The 16,367-nt window shown below is 40.6% G+C and overlaps 2 protein-coding genes across 17 annotated transcripts in view; one reads left to right on the top strand and one right to left on the bottom strand.

Annotated features, from left to right (window-relative positions):
- The window catches only part of ZRANB3 (zinc finger RANBP2-type containing 3), a 254,596-nt gene extending 253,358 nt beyond the window's left edge, over positions 1 to 1,238 (bottom strand). For 2 of the 5 annotated variants that reach the window (XM_059927590.1, XM_059927594.1), the window contains exon 1: positions 563 to 759. The gene's annotated coding sequence lies outside the window, so the exon portion shown is untranslated. Of the gene's footprint in view, positions 1 to 562; positions 766 to 1,164 lie in introns of those variants that run through there. The other 3 variants (XM_059927591.1, XM_059927592.1, XM_059927593.1) reach the window with 3 other exon arrangements.
- A 283-nt stretch (positions 1,239 to 1,521) lies between these two features.
- R3HDM1 (R3H domain containing 1) overlaps positions 1,522 to 16,367 on the top strand; it is a 191,586-nt gene continuing 176,740 nt past the window's right edge. For all 12 annotated transcript variants that reach the window (XM_059927575.1, XM_059927587.1, XM_059927580.1 and 9 more), the window contains exon 1: positions 1,522 to 1,682. The gene's annotated coding sequence lies outside the window, so the exon portion shown is untranslated. The remainder of the gene's footprint in view (positions 1,683 to 16,367) is intronic.

Raw genomic sequence — 16,367 nt, 5'->3', positions numbered from 1 at the left:
AAACACATTCAACTTTGTCCCCCGACAGGGGGCATAAACCCGGGCCTAACGTGCTAAGCTTGTTAGGCTTTTGGCTCCAACGTCTTTCTAATGATCTGTATTCCTCCGTGTACTATAGTTGGCACCCTATCGACACTTGTTTAATGTATGCTTTACATAAAAAAAAAAAAAAGAATGGGACCATTCTCATCAATCATGAGCCCTTCTGTAGCGTTTCTCCTTCGAACCAGACTTTAGAAGTTGGTTTGTAAGAGTGCGAGGAGTTAGCTCAGAATTTTTAAGCCGGTTCCTTTCAGTCAAACTGAAGACGTGAAGGTTTTAGAGGCACCCTCTACAAATATATGGGTGCAATCTAATCCTGAGCAACTCAAAAGACAAAACAAGCGAGACTCGGGGAGTGAAGAGTGCGGTGGAGCATGGCATTCTGGACTTGGGAGCTACCCTCCCCCCATCCCATTTCACCCACTCTTAACTAAAAGGCAATTAAATTCCATTCAGCTTCCTATCTCTCACGTTAAGAAACTACCAACTTGCCCGCCACGCCACTCCCAGACGGCCACACCTGGTGTATTCGCTGCAGAATCTCCAATTCCCGCCACAGGTTTGGCCTGTGTCCGCCGCAAAGCGGAAGTCACTTCAAAGGGACAAACTGAAAGTAAGAGAGTGTAAATATCAGGAATCTAAAACTCCTACGGCGTTCTTAGAAAACTCTTCCTCGACTACCTTTCGCTTCTAATCCTTCTCTCTTCTGCTAGGTTGGTGAAAAGGCTTCACCACAGCCCTGCGACTAGTTCCCCGCCCCAAACTCCAGATCATTCAAAAGTTTGTCCTTTCTCATTGGCCAATGAGGCGGCGTGGGTACCTCCCAGGAACTACAATTCCCGTCAGGCCTCGCGGGAAACAAACGGAGGAGATGAAATGGGCGGTGGCAAAGCACGTTGGGAACTGTAGTCGGCTGCAAGCCGAAGAGAGCAATCACCCCGCCTTTCCTCGGTGAGGCTGGAGAACCAGGTGTTCGGCTTAGAGCCTGTTACCGCTGAGGGGAGGAGCCAAGTCCTGAAGCAGCATTCCCCACTTCCCACCACATGGAGGACGAAATTTTTCCTTTACTCCTATAAAGCAATATAAATACTCCTTGAGAAAATCTGGTTGTCTTTCCAATACCTTCAGGTCAGTAAAAACTTCCAGAACTCCCCCACCTCGGGCTCCGACTCGTGGGAAAAGGTGGCTCTTTTACAAGTGGGCAAAATGGCTGTCCTCTGAGGTTTATCATTGGTTGTCCTTTGCGTCCTTCAAGGGCGGATACTTACAGCCGATTGGCTCTTTTTCCCTTGTGGGTGGAGAAAGACTTGGCTCGGCTCTCCCGCGGCCCGGGAGGAGATGAAGGGGTGGAGAGAAGGCAGTTTGTTCAGGCGTGATTGGGTGATCCTCATGTCACTCCGAGGATGTACAACCTATGATTTGTCTACTGCCCCTCAAAGAGAACGAAGAGGCGGGGCTAGTGCGTGGTGGGAAGGGGCGGGATTTTGCCAGCCGCGGCTGCCGCTGGAGCCGGTGTCCGGGCTGGTGATGGGGTTAATTCCCTTTCGTAAGACTCTTACTTGCACCCACCCAGCCCCGCCGTCGCCCCGCCGCGCCGCGCTCCAGCCGCCTCCTCCTCCTCCTCCTCCTCAGTAACGCGGGTAAGAGATGCCCTCCCCTCCCCCCTCCAGCTCCCCGGGAATAACGCGCTTCGCTCCCCTCCCCCGCCCGCCAACCGGTAGCGCTAACGGAGAAGGAGGCAGGCAGGGGAGATGTGGTGTGTGCGAAGGTGGCCTTCCCCGCCGAGCGGTCGGCGCCCCAGCCAGGGCCCCGCCGAGGTGCTGCTGCTGCCAGCCTCGCCGGGAGGTCGGGTTCTGAGGGAGCCCCGGCTCGCCTGGCCCGCCGCTGCGGCTGTGGCTGCATCTGCATCCAGTACCTTGTGCCCACCGCCCCCACCCGGGGGCCATGTGAAAAGCAAACCCCTCGAGGCCTAGCGGAGGAGGCAGGGGAAAGGTTCCCAAGTCCCTGCCGTGGCTGCTGCTGCTTGCTTTTTTTTTGCAGCCCTAGGGACTCGGGAACCAGCCACAGCAGGCCTGCCCGGCGCGGGTGCCGTGCGTGGCTCTGCTCTCCCGTGTGGCTGGCGCCGGTGCCCCAGGCTCCCCGGCCCACGCCACGGCCGCCACCCCCGGCCTTGCACCCCGAGAATTTTTAGAAAGGAAGTAAGGCATTCCGACCGGTTGGTGAAATGTTAGGTGGTGCGTTTTGCGTGTGGTACCAGAAAAAGCACAATGGGAATATTAGAAAGTTGAATGACTGTCAGTGCCACGGACCTCGGGGATCAGATTTACACACATTATGGGTGAGCCTTAGGCTCTGCCCCCCAGATTCCTGTGTGTTTGAAGTTTTTCGTCGCTCTCTTTTTTTGTTGCTAGGTGCAGAGGAGAGTGCTTCTGTTCTTTGAGCTTGCTCTTATGCAGAAACAAACTGTTGAGGCCATCAGGTCCCGCGTGTAATTGGGGTAGCAAGTCAACTAAGTAAAAGACAAAGAGAGCCTAGTAAATAGCAGATGATTTTTCTAATATGATTTTCCTGAAAAAAAAAAGTGTTCGTATATATATATGTGTATATTTGTATATATGTATATGCATGTATGTATATATCTCTCTGAGGTTATGGTTTGCCTAATTGTAATTCTGAAGAAACCCTCTGCTTTTAGCCTAAATGTCTATGATTACAAGAACTTTTGAATAATGAAAAGATGGTTAAAGTCATTCTGGCAGCCCACCTACTTGTAATATTTGAAACAGTAAAATCTGTGTAATATTTAACATAGTAGGATACCAGTGTGACTAGGTTAATTGGACACACCCTAGCTTAACAAAATTTGACATATTTGGCCGTATTTGAGAGGGAATGCTAACAAAATTTGGCATATTTGGCCATATTTGAGAGGGAATGCTTCTTCCTCATGTGTTGATTGAGTGCTCATCTTTTCAGTCCTTGCTTCTTTGTGGGGGGGATGAATATGTTCTTAAATAATGGATTCTATAATTTGTTTTAGACATTTCTGTAATCAGAGGTAAAACCCCGGGCCCAGTCCTGAGGCTTACTTGTTACCAGAATAAACTTGGGTTCTGAAGAAATATCTGAGTTTTGACTAAGTATTGGACCATTTCTTCAGGGTCTGAGAAGACTATAATGGCTTAATGATCTTCCATATTCCATAACTAATATACCTAGAGAATTGACATAGATCCACAGATTCAGGACCTGAAAGAAATTTGGGTGGTGTGTTAGAATTAAAAAATGAAACCCTGAGTATAACCCTGAAGGGTAAGTCCCCTCAGCTCCCCACAAAAAGTACCCATAGCATACATTACTCAGCATAGCATTTTCTAAAACTTGTTGGGTAATTGATAAATTACTATAATGCTTTCAGATCTCATGTGCCTTATGTACAGAAAGGGCTGATGAAAATGTAGGAGGCTTCTGTATTCTCTTATTAGCTGCAGGACCCCTCTATGAGCCTCAGTTCAGTTTCCTCATCTGTAAAATGGGGGTGGTTATGCTTAACTCACGGAGTTGTGAGGATTAGAGATGAAGTATGTAAAGCCTCTCACATTGTGCCTAACACATAGTATGTATCAATATGTTAAATATTAACTATTGTTATTTTCACACATTAAGAGAATGAGTTTGTTTCTCAAATGCACACGGTATCGTTGGAGCCTCAGAACATGTTCTGTTAGTGAGGAGTACTGTGGGGATTTTCGTTTATGTTGTGACTTTAAGTGCAGTTTGTAATTAGCCATTTTCAAAGGGAAAGGTTTGTGGGAAATTGGTCATCAGGTACAAAAGAGTCATTTATTTTACAGGAGATTTTTTTTAAATAATGTTTTGGAAACATCTAGTCTTTGTTGTTTTATTTATTTTTATTATTATTATTATTATTATTATTTGGCTGCGTTGGGTCTTTGTTGCTGCGCACATGCTTCCTCTAGTTGCATCGAGCCAGGGCTACTCTTCATTGCTGTGCACGGGCTTCTCATTGTGGTGGCTTCTCTTGTTGCGTAGCACGGACTCTAGGCGCACAGGCTTCAGTAGTTGTGGCTTGTGGGCTCTAGAGTGCAGGCTCAGTAGTTGTGGCTTGCGGGCTCTAGAATGCAGGCTCAGTAGTTGTGGCTCGTGGGCTCTAGGGTGCAGGCTCAGTAGTTGTGGCGCACGGGCTGAGTTGCTCCGTTTCATGTGGGATCTTCCCGGACCAGGGCTCAAACCTGTGTCCCCTGCATTGGCAGGCAGATTCTTAACCACTGCGCCACCAGGGAAGTCCCTATAGGAGATTTTTTTATTTTGCAGTAAAATGCAGGTGTTTGTTGACTATTTCAAATGGATTATCTGGAATAAAAGTATGTGGTAAATTATTTTAGTGATAAATCATTATAATATCTTTTAAATTTTATTTAGCTGATGTTTCAAGATCAAGTTTATATAGTTGCTATCCACATTCATTGTGCTACCAGGGGCAAGCAACTGTTGAACTCTTTACAGTGTTAAGATTAAGCAAGTTGTTTGAATTCGTTCTGGCCATAGGCTGACTACTGTTTTGTTGCTGTTTCTAATTCTCATTATTTATCAGTTCCTAAGTGTTTCTTTTCTGTGGTACAACATGCCAGACACACTGTTCCTTTCTCCTCCCAGGCACTTTTGAAAACGTACTGGGTCTTCACACGTGATAGTGTCCTTGGAGTTTGTACAGTGAGACAAATTTAAAGTTAGCCTGAAAACAGTTTTATTATGAAGCCTTTTGACAGTAATTCCAGGTCAGGGTTCAAGGCAGCTACACCTTATGCTGAATAGCGAGCTGAAGTATATAATGTTATGGTGGACCTCCGAAGTTACTGAACCCAGTACAGTTGGATGCTCCTTCGAGGGACATTAAATGGCAGCAGCGTAGAAAATTTTGTAAATTGAAATACACTTTTTCAAATATGCAGAAGACAAGAATTGCCGAGTAATGAAGGAGATGTTCTTGTACTGGCACTATAGAATACATAATTATACCCGTTTGAGTTAATGTTAAGTTTTGTGGGTTTTTTTAATAAATATATTTATTTTTATTTATTTTATTTTTGGCTGCATTGGGTCTCTGTTGCCGCGCACGGGCTTTCTCTAGTTGCAGCGAGCGGGGGCTACTCTTCGTTGTGGTGCGCAGGCTTCTCATTGCGGTGGCTTCTCTTGTTGCAGAGTACGGGCTCTAGGCACGTGGGCTTCAGTAGTTGTAGCACGTAAGCTTCAGTAGTTGTGGCTTGCGGGCTTTAGAGCGCAGGCTCAGTAGTTGTGGCGCACGGGCTTAGTTGCTCCGCAGCATGTGGGATCTTCCCAGACCCGGAATCGAACCCGTGTCCCCTGCATTGGCAGGCGGATTCTTAACCACTGTGCCACCAGGGAAGTCCCTAATGTTAAGTTTTAATTTCTTAGAAATAAAGAAGCACTGAGAGTTGATAACAGTTTTATTTTTTCCATTCTTGAAAATGTTACAATAATAAATCCTTAAGACTGATAGGTTTACATTATATTGCTGCTATTTGCATTAGAAAAATCTCACTATTAACACTTTCATGATCTGTTGTAAATATGTTGGGCAGTCTGTATGTCAAAGAGGTGTGGTTCCAAATGGTAGTGAACTTTTCAGATAGCACTTGCTGCTCCAAACCACAGAATCAGTACACTATCTTTTCAGTCATATCTACATACAGTGATGATAACTTACTACTTATAACTTAAGATGAATAAACTAAGACGGTCATCATAAAGAGAAGGGAGCGTGTCAGTTTTTTCTCGGTATAATAGTAGTCTTTTTCTAAAGGAGTAAAATAATTTTCCCACTTAATCCCTGTGAATTCTGATAATGCTTACTAGTAATACAGATATGGGCAAAGAGTCAAATCATATAATCAAACAATTTTATTAAGTTAACTTTGCTTTCCAAATAAGGATATGTTATATAATAACAGATTTGCTTATACCTGATAAGTATGTGTATTTTTCTAGGATTTAATTTAATAGTTATTGGCTGATGGTTGAAATAAGAGATGAGTTATTTAATCCTGGCTCAAAACTAGTTCTCTACCTTATTTTCCTGCAATTTGGTTTTTTATTCCCAGATTTTATCCTTTATTATTTTGCCTCTTCTTACCTTTTTAGTTTCCACACATACCTATTAACTTGAAATTTTTTCCTATGAGTTTTGAAAGCCTACACTTTATGATTTTTGTTATTCTCTTTGTCATCTGAGTTGTAGATTTGCGACTTTTTTCTTAATTTCTACCTGTAAGCTTACTTCAAGCAAACTGTGACGTTTTTGAGCCTTCTTATTTCATAAATACTAGACCACGTAACATGTTTAAATGATTGTTCTTGTAGCCTGCTTGACTAAAGTTTTCATCTACAACTCCCTAAAGCTACTTTCTCTCCAAAAGAAATTAAGTAGGGAACATAAACTACATTCATTTTTAACTCTTGACCTTTGTTCTTAAAAGTCAATAATTTGATATTGTCTTGTCTTAAGAGTTTAAAGTAAAATAATTTGACTTCTCCCAACTTTAGCTTGATCAGTGACAGATATAATTTACTTTTGTGGTCTACTTGTGCAATTAACTTCACTAATCTGCCTTCTACATGAAAGAAGTTCCATACTGGTATAAAATATCACCTTACAGTCTGAGTTAGAAGTTTAACTAACTGCAGATTCACTTTGTTGTCTTGGCCCTCACTGGGGAGGGCAGCTATGGGATTTAAAGGTTTTTTTTTCTTTAAGTTTTCATGTTGTGTGGGGAAAAAAATCTGTACGTCTATGCAAAGCAATGGCTTAAATGAGCATAAGGCCTTCATGTTAAAAGTCCTCTTGGGGAAGCAGCTTATTACAGAAGTTCTGTGTTTAAAAATAAGTATCTTTTTACTGGAAACAACCCAAATACCCCTCAATGACTGATGGTTAAACAACATATGCTATATCCATACCGTGGAATACTATGCAGCAATATAAAGGAACAAACCATAGTATATAGCAGCTTGCATGGATCTTGAAGGAATTATGCCAAGTGAAAAAAACAATCTTGATGTGGGACAACCACATGGTTCCATTTGTATAACATTCTCAAAATGTCAAAATTAGAATGCAGATCCGTGGTTGCCAAGCATTGGGGATGGGGTGGGAGGATAAGGGTGGTTGTGACTGTAAAGGGTTAACATGAGGGATCTTTGAGATGATTGAACAGCTCTGTATCTTGATTGTGGTGGTGGTTATGTAAATCTATGTACATGTGATAAAATTACATAGAAACACACACACGAAGGAGTGCATGTAAAATTGGTAAAATCTGAATAAAATTGTGGATTATATCACTGTCAATACCTGGTTTTGATATTGAACTATACTCACACAGTCATCCCTTGTTATCCACTGGGAATTGGTTCCAGAACTCCCCTTGGATACCAAAATTCACAGGTGCTCAAGTCCCCTGTATAAAATGGCATAGTATTTGCATATAACCTACGCACATTTTCCCATATACTTTAAACCATATCTAGATTACTTATAATACCAAATGCTATGTAAGTCGTTGTATTGATAACTACAATGCAAATGCTACATAAATAGTTGCCAGTGCACGGCAAGTTCAAGTTTTGCTTTTTGGAACTTTCTGAAATTTTTCTCTTGAGTATTTTCAGTCTGTTGGTTGGATCCACAGATATGAAACCTGTGGATATGGAAGGCCAACTGTATAATGTTATCATTGGGGGAAACTGGATGAAGAGTACATGAGAGCTTGCTGTACTGTTTTTTACATTTCATGTGAACCTATAATTATTTTAAAATTATTAAGTCAATTACAGAAAAAAAATACCCTTTAGTTATATATATGTTCCTGTATAGTATTGGGAAAAAAGCATCTGTTTTTTTTTTGTTTTGTTTTGTTTAATTAATTAATTAATTTATTTATTTTTGGCTGTGTTGGGTCTTCCTTGCTGCGTGTGGGCTTTTTCTAGTTGTGTCGCGGGGGCTACTCTTCGTTGTGGTGTGCAGGCTTCTCATTGCGGTAGCTTCTGTTGTTGCAGAGCACAGGCTCTAGGCGCGTGGGCTTCAGTAGTCATGGCGCACGGGCTTAGTTGCTCTGCGGCATGTGGGATCTTCCTGGACCAGGGCTCGAACCTATGTCCGCTGCATTGGCAGGCAGATTCTTAACCACTGCGCCACCAGGGAAGTCCCAAAGCATCTGTTTTTAAACAAATATTCTCTGCAAAATACCAGTCATACATTTCTTATTGTTCATGTACATTTGCATGCAATAGAAATACTTCTACGTCAAGCATACCCAACACGCAGTTTCCATTTTCATTTTATATGCCTTGTTTCCCCTAAATGCCAGATCATTCTTATTTTATTAGGGTTTGCTGCCTTTCACTTTACAAGCTTGCTTCATATGAACTAGAAAGAATCTGATATCAGTCATCTGTATTGTTCATTTTCCAGTTGCTAGAAAAGGATTTTGTCAACAGAAGCTGTACATTCATTATTCAACTAGATAATTGCATTTTAAGCAAATTGATCATCTGTAAGACAAAATAAAAGATTTTGTTCCCTTGTAAAGACAGCAAATGAGGTATAATTTGGGCGAAGAAAGTGATATTAGTGCTTGTTAAGTTACACTATGGTTATAATGCAACCATGAACCTTTTAATACAAAAGTATTAAATGTTTTAAAGCAATGTGGGAAGATTGTGAGGAGGTCAGAAGTAAAAGTTGTAGGCCACCAACTTGGGGAAGATACACTTTCTGTGATACGGTTGATCTTGAACCATTTTGAATGAATTTTTATGTATGGTGTGAGGTAGGGGTACAAATTCATTCTTTTACATGCAGGTATCCTTTTTTTTTAATTTTATCTCCGCACCATTTGTTATTCTTTCTCCATTGAATTGTTTTAGCACCTTTGTTGACCATAAATGTAGAAGATTAGTTCTCAGTTTTCAATTCTATTCCATTTATTTATTTATTTATTTTTAACATCTTTATTGGAGTATAATTGCTTTACAGTGGTGTGTTAGTTTCTGCTGTGTAACAAAGTGAATCAGCTATACATATACATACATCCCCATATCTCCTCCCTCTTGCATCTCCCTCCCACCGTCCCTATCCCACCCCTCTAGGTGGACACATATTCCATTGATTTATATGTCTGTCATTATGCCAGTAGTCCCACAATGCTTGATTATGTAACTTTGTAAAAAAGTTTTGAAATTGGGACATGTGAGTCCTCTAACTTTGTTATTCTCTTCCAAGATTGCTTGGCTATTCTGGATCCTTTTTATTTCTATATGTAGTTTAAGATCAGCTTGCCAGTTTCTGCCAAGAAAGTAGCTTGGATTTTGATAGGGTTGTGTCAAATAGGTAGGTCAATTTGGCAATTTGGGGAGTATTGCCATTTTAACAATATTGAGAGGATTTCTTTAATATTTAGTGATTCATTTTTTGAAAAGTAATAAACTTATTGCTTGTTAACCTGAATACAGTTGAACTTCCATATCTGTTGGTTCCGCATACATGGATTCAACCAACAGTGAGTCGAAAAATAGTTTAAAAAAAAAATTTTTTTCCAGGAAGTTCCAAAAACAAAACAGCTCGCCGTGTTTGGGAGACTATTTATATAGCATTTATATTATGTTAACAACAATTTACATAGTATTTACATTGCATTAGGTATTATAAATAATCTAGAGATGATTTTAAAGTTTACCGGAGGATATATGAAGGTTATATGCAAGTACTGTGCCATTTTATATGAGGGACTTGAGCATTCATGGATTTTGGTATCCAAGGGGGATCCTAGAACCAACCCCCATGGATATTGAGGGATAACTGTATCATATTTTATGAAAAATATATTTTCAAAATAACATAACGAGAAGAATGGCATTGTCTTACATTTTTGCAGCTCTCCATAATGTCTGGTTTATAAGAAGATAGATGGGTTCTCATATATGTTTTTGCATTCACTCTAATATGATATGTGGTTTTGGTAAAAACATAAGACAATTTGGCCTCATACAGATACGTAGGGGAAAAGAGGAGGACCTCATCACCCTTTGAAAGCGTCTTGATGATCTGCAGTGGTCATTGGTCCATACTTGGAGATAGCTTGTTCAGTGGAAAGAAATATGTTTGGAAACTCAGAAATTTGGTGAAAGTAACAAGTCTGTCACTTAACAGCTGATGTGATTTTTGAGCAACTTATTTAGCCTCTCAGTCTTTCTTCTTCTGTAAAATGAGGATAATGACATTCCTTTTAGGGTTTTTATAAGGAGGAAACAAGATCATGCCTGTAAAGTTTTGGGTATATAAAAACCACCAAAGAACTGAGGCTTGTCTTTTTTCATTTATATTTGTCCACCTCTATTCTACAGGATTAGCTAATTTTTTTCCACTGAAAGTGTACATACCACAGCGTGGTAACCTTCATGTAAATTTGGTTCATTGTATAGTATTTACTTAAAAGCTGAACTTTATTCAGACAATTTTCTACTGTCAGTCCTTTTAACTACATATTACGACAGCAAACAAGTAGAGAAGAGAAGAGCCAACAAAAAGGGTAAAGGAATTTCTCAGAAATGGGAGAGTAAGTTGATGTCCCCTTTAAGACCATTTGTTGCCTTACTGCAGTCCTGCTATTAACTTTTGGAAGAATGAAGGAAAATGCAAAAATTCTGCCTTAAATTAGAGAATGGTTCTTTAGCATGTATTTTCCCAGTTAAAATTAATAAAATTAAATTAAAATATAAATGATTCCAAATCCTCAGTGATTCTATAAATATTGAACCAAATTTCAGATAGACATTATTGCAGTTTTTTTACGAAGCAGGTTGAGAAACAGAATGAGGTGTAGGGTCCAATTTGGACAGGGTGGTCAGGAAGACCTCTTGACATTGGAACAAACACCAGACTGAAATGAGGGAACGAGTCATATGAGGGAAGAACAACATTCTGGGTAGGAGGAACAGAAAGTACAAAGGCCATGGCATGGGGGCATACTTGGATGGAGATGGAAATTACACTTGTTTACTGAAGTTCAGCAGTGTTCTCCCAAAGACAGGATTTAAAGGAACAAGTACACTAAGAACACTCTGGAGTGTGGCTCTGGGGCTCTCAACTATGCATATTTACTAGCTAAGTGAATCGTTTCCACTGTAGATCCTCTTAACCCCAAACGTACTGAATTTTAAGGGACATTTGCAAAGTCTAAACCCAAATCTTTAATCTCCACTTATCAAAGGTTTCTTGTCTTTTCAGTGCTAAACCAAGAGATGCGGTATTTTTTCTTACAATTACCTGCATTTACATAGACCAGTAGGTAAATTGTTGTTTTGGAATGTGAGAGGTCATCTGGTCCAACTTCAGTGGTTCTCAAGGATCAGTCCAGTGACAGTTACCTGCGCAACTTTTCATAAAGTTAGCTGCTTTTCCTTTCCTTTTTTCTTTCAGGGTGTATTAGAATGGGGAGATGGGTACATACCCGACTCATGCCTTTTTGAGCAAGCTCTTGTGGGGACCTTACATGACAGGAAAATCAAGCAGATAATCATGTAGCCTTTACTTGAACTATTCTAGTGACAGGACTGCATTCTTAAGGGACTTGTCTCTTCTATATGTCTATATGGTAGAGATAAATATGTATATATATTGGCGGGGGAGTGTAGGGAAGGACGGCATAGTCAGAGAAGAGGAGATCCAGCTGGTCCCAGACATAGTTGAAATGTTATCATAAAGGTGCATCAATATCAGTCACCTGTCCCTCTCCCCCTCCCTTCACACCCCCAGAGAACAGAAGTGTTGGTAGGGATGGGAGACTTCAGTTTCCCAGACCCAAGACCCTCCTGCTTGGCCCTGTTGTCTAAAATGAGAGAAATTGGAGGACTAATCCTGCAGATGTCCTCAGTAGGTGCTTCGCCCCTTTATACCCCCCGCCCCCGGCTGTTTAGCACCCTTCTTAGATTTGCTGGGTTATATTCCATATTGTTGTGGGCAGAGGAGCTACAGCTAGTCTTCAAAGCACGTTAGATCTTGTCAGAGAACCAGGCAACTAGACCATAATGGTATCTTTGTGATTTTAGATTTTGTTTTATTCAAGGTGGTATGACCATAGGAAATGAAAGTCTTGGTGGACAGTTTTAAAACCTATTTTTAGATCATTTTGATAACAGTCAAGTCGATTTGAAAAAAATGATGCTCAGATTTGAGTGTTTTTACTCAGGTAATATTGCCAACTTCTGTGTCTTTCAAAATCAAAAACATTTCATGTTTATTCAGTACACTCAACAGATTGTAAACTTTTGTTTTGTTGTGGGGTTTGTTTTTTTTTTTTTTTGCTGCAATAGAAAACTGAGAAGCTGAGCTATTGTAGAACTTGGTACATTTCTAAACTTAACTTTTTGGAAAGTTTATATATTTTTTAAACTTTAAAAAAAAATCAAAACAATGCATACACGAAAAAATCAAACAGTACAGTGGATCTGTAATTGATCATTATTCTCTTATCTACTGTTGTTATCAGAATTGATGAGTCACTTGAAGAGAACTAGAATGTTCTTAGCATCAAAAGTCAAATGGATTCTTTTTTTTAATAGTTTTTTTAAAATTAATTTATTTAATTTATTCGTTTTTGGCTGCACTGGGTCTTCGTTGTTGCCCGCAGGCTTTCTCTAGCTGCAGCAAGCAGGGGCCTCTCTCCGCTGCGGTGCACGGGCTTCTCATTGCAGTGGCTTCTCTTGTTGCGGAGCACAGGCTCTAGGTGCGCAGGCCTCAGTAGCTGTGGCTCACGGGCTCTAGAGCGCAGGCTCAGCATTTGTGGCTCACGGGCCTAGTTGCTCTGTGGTGTGTAGGATCTTCCCAGACCAGGGCTCGAACCTGTGTCCCCTGCATTGGCAGGCAGATTCCCAACCACTGTGCCACCAGGGAAGCCCAAATGGATTCTTTTTTAAGCTTCCATCAGTTCATCAAAATCCATGTCAATTTGTTTTGTTACACATTAGAAGCATGGATTTCCTGTTTTTTGGGTTTTTCTCAGTTTTCCTGGGGTTTCTAATTTTCTTTCTTTTTTTTCTGATTGACAAATAATAATGTACCATCAACATATTCTCAAAGTTATTCAATGTCTGTTTCATGGAGGCCTCTTTCCCTCAGAGATTTTCTCTTGGATTCTGTATCCTGCTCTCATCCTGGGACTTGCCTTCACTGCCCTCCTAGGTTGAATCAACTGTTCGCTGGATCCTGTGGATCCTTCCTCTCTCTTGATTTTTACACTGATTTTGCTTGATAGTAGCCTGAAGTATCTTCCTAAGAAAGATTGCTTAGGAAGTAAAGCTTTGGAGACCTTATATGCCTGAGGTCTCTATTCTGCTGTCATACCTGATAGGTAGTATGGAATGCTAAATTCAAAATCATTTTTCCCTTGCACTTAGACATAGCACTAGTGTCTTGTGGCATCTAGGTTGCTTTTCAGAGATATGCTGATGAAATTTTCCAAGCATACACAAATTTTTGGATGACTCAATTCTATAATTATTAACATTTTGTTCTATTAGCTTTATCCTCTATCAATCTATCTTATTTTTTGATGCATTTCAAAATACATTGCAAGGATCAGAATACTTCAGTCCTGAACACTTTGGCTTGCATATAAGTAACTAGAATTCAGTATTTGGTTACATTTTTATAGGTAGATATGCATACAGAAAAATGCACAAATCACAAACATACCATTCAGTGAGTTTTTTACAAATGATATGCATCCGTGTCTATCAAGATATAGGACAGTATCATCACCCCACGAAACAAGAACCAAAAGTTCTGATTCTTTTCCACCATATGTTATATTTTCCTGTACTAGGACTTACATAAATGGAATTATACAATATGTATTCTTTTGTGTAAGGCTTCTTTCACTCAGCATGTTTTTCAGATTTATTCAAGTTGTTGCTTGTATGAATAGTTTCTTTTATACTAGAACAGTATTTTATTGAATAAATATATAGTTGGTGTGTCTGTTCTGTTGATGGCCACCTGTGTGCTGTTTCTGGTTTTTAGTCGTAAATGAAGCAACTCACAAGAGTATTTGAGAATAAGTTTTAAACCTTCAAATTAGAAATACATGCTGGGACTTCCCTGGTAGCGTAGTGGTTAAAAATCCGCCTGCCGATGCAGGGACATGGGTTCAAGCCCTGGTCCAGGAAGATCCCACATGCCGCGGAGCAACTAAGCCTGTGCGCCACAACTACTGAGCCTGCGCTCTGGAGCCCCGTGTGCTGCAATTACTGAAACCCACGTGCCGAAAGCCCGTGCTCTGCAACAAGAGAAGCCAGTGCAATGAGAAGCCCGCTCACTGCAACGAAGAGTAGCCCCCACTCACCGCAACTAGAGAAAGCCCGCGTGCGGCAACGAAGACCCAAGGCAGCCATAAATAAATAAATAAATAAATAAAAAGAAATACATACTAACATGCAATATACTGCACAGAAATACATTGGTTCATTTCTTCTTTATTTATTTATTTATTTGGCTGCATGAGGTCTTAGTTGCAGCATGCAGGATCTTTCGTTGCAGCACACGGACTTCTCCCTAGTTGTGGCAAGCGGGCTCCAGAGCACACGGGCTCAGTAGTTGCAGCATGCGGGCTTAGTTGTCCCCATGGTATGTGGGATCTTAGTTCCCCGACCAGGGATCAAACCCGAGGCCCCTGCATTGGAAGGCGGATTCTTAACTACTGGACCACCAGGGAAGTCCCGTTTCATTTCTTCTTTATTCCATTCTTTTCCTAACTCTTGAATTTTTGTTAATACAAAATTAAGTCATAACTTAGCTGAGAATATTGTCATACTTTATATGATTTCTTGCTGTCCTCAGTAATATAAAGAGCAGGTAGGAAGATTATTTAAAATCATCCTCTCTTTTAAAATTTTTTTATATTTTTGTTGAAACTTTAAAATTAACCTGTTTTTTCTAGTCCACTGATTGACTTTAGATAATTAGGTGTAATTAAGAGCGTCTTTCCTTAGAAGTTAGTACTTCAGCATATAAAGTCGTTGAATTTTAGAGATAGAAGTTTTTAAAGAATATGTTAGTCTGATATTGTATGTGAATCATCCTTGATCCAGAGAGGCATGACTTTTTCAGTTATGAATGCGTTTTGCTTGCTTTTTTTTTTTTTTTTTTTAATTTGGCTGCATTGGGTCTTCATTGTGGCATGTGGGATCTTTCGTTATGGCCCGCAGGCTTCTCTCTGGTTGTGGCGTGCGGGTTTTCTCTCTCTAGTTGTGGCGCGGGCTCCAGAGCGTGTGGACTCTGTAGTTTGTGGCACACGGGCTCTCTAGTTGAGGCATGCGAGCTCAGTAGTTGTGGCACGTGGGCTTAGTTGCCCCGTAACATGTGGGATCTTAGTTCCCCCGCCAGGGATTGAACCCGCGTCCCCTGCATTGGAAGGCGGATTCTTTACCACTGGACCACCAGGGAAATCCCCACTTGCTTTTTTAATAAAGATTATTACTTCTATTTGTTGTAATTTTGGAATGGCAGTTTAAAGTTTAAAAAGAAATTTTTGTATGTATGTATTTATTTATTTATTTTTGGCTGCATTGGTTCTTCGTTGCTGCAAGTGGGCTTTTCTCTAGTTGCGGCAACTGGGGGCTACTCTTCACTGCAGTGTGCAGGCTTCTTATTGTGGTGGCTTCTCTTTGTTGTGGAGCACGGGCTCTAGGCACGTGAGCTTCAGTAGTTGTGGCACGCAGGCTCAGTAGTTGTGGCTCACAGGCTCTAGAGCACAGGCTCAGTAGTTGTGGCGCACGGGCTTAGTTGCTCCGCGGCACGTGGGATCTTCCTGGACCAGGGCTCGAACCCGTGTCCCCTGCATTGGCAGGTGGATTCTTAATCACTGTGCCACCAGGGAAGTCCCCAAGTTTAAAATTTTATATTCATGATATGGAGTGTTTTTTGTAGCTCTTTAAGTTTTGTTAAATCCATATGATAAATTAAGAATGACATTTTCCCATTGCCATACCGCATTACACAAAGGATTTTATACTGTTACAATATCCAGTGTACACATACCACAGCTTTCTGTGAGTGTAGATTTTCTTTTTAATGAATGGTGATTTTGAAATTTAATTCAAGTAAAAAAAGAATAAAGTGGTTTTTAGTATAGTATTCAAGCTGTATTTGTGGCATACGAAAATTACTTCATGGCTTTTCTGGAAACTGCATACAGCTACACAACTTTTCGGTTGCATTTACCTTACTA

Source organism: Balaenoptera ricei, chromosome 7 (genome assembly GCF_028023285.1).
Source record: "Balaenoptera ricei isolate mBalRic1 chromosome 7, mBalRic1.hap2, whole genome shotgun sequence".
Lineage (NCBI taxonomy): Eukaryota > Metazoa > Chordata > Mammalia > Artiodactyla > Balaenopteridae > Balaenoptera > Balaenoptera ricei.
Note: the sequence above shows the minus strand (reverse complement) of the source record. Positions and strands in the feature narration are given on the sequence as shown.